Genomic DNA, 525 nt, shown 5'->3' with positions numbered 1-525 from the left:
CTTCTGCTTGAGGCTTATTCTTATATTTTTGTTACCTCTAATCAAGGCATATTCCCTAGAACACATAACCTTATTTTACTTTGATTTTTTTCTTTTCCTCTTTTCAAATATTATTAGTTATGAACTGTATTTATCACTTTACTTTTGACTTGCCTCCTATTAGATAAAACACATGTCCTGTTTGTGACTTAATTCCTTTGCAGAAATCAGCAAACATTTTCTGTAAAGGGGCAGGTAGTATGTCTTAGACTTTCTGAGACATGCAGCCTGGTCTCTTGCAGCCACTCACATCTGCAGTGGCAGCGTGACAGCAGCCATCCACAGTGTGTAAATAAACGTGTGTGGCTCTGTTCAGATAAAATTTTATTTACAGAAACAGTTAAAACTTTGCTGTTGAATGTTTTATCTTCCTGAATAATTTGACCCTTTAGCATTAAGAAATGTGTCACTTTATCTTTGGTGATCTCTGTCTTGAAATCTTTTATACTTGATATTCATATAGCCTTTTTATATATAAAATGCATG

Source organism: Cervus elaphus, chromosome 31 (assembly GCF_910594005.1).
Source record: "Cervus elaphus chromosome 31, mCerEla1.1, whole genome shotgun sequence".
In the NCBI taxonomy this organism is placed as follows: Eukaryota; Metazoa; Chordata; class Mammalia; order Artiodactyla; family Cervidae; genus Cervus; species Cervus elaphus.
This window is presented reverse-complemented; position numbering follows the sequence as displayed.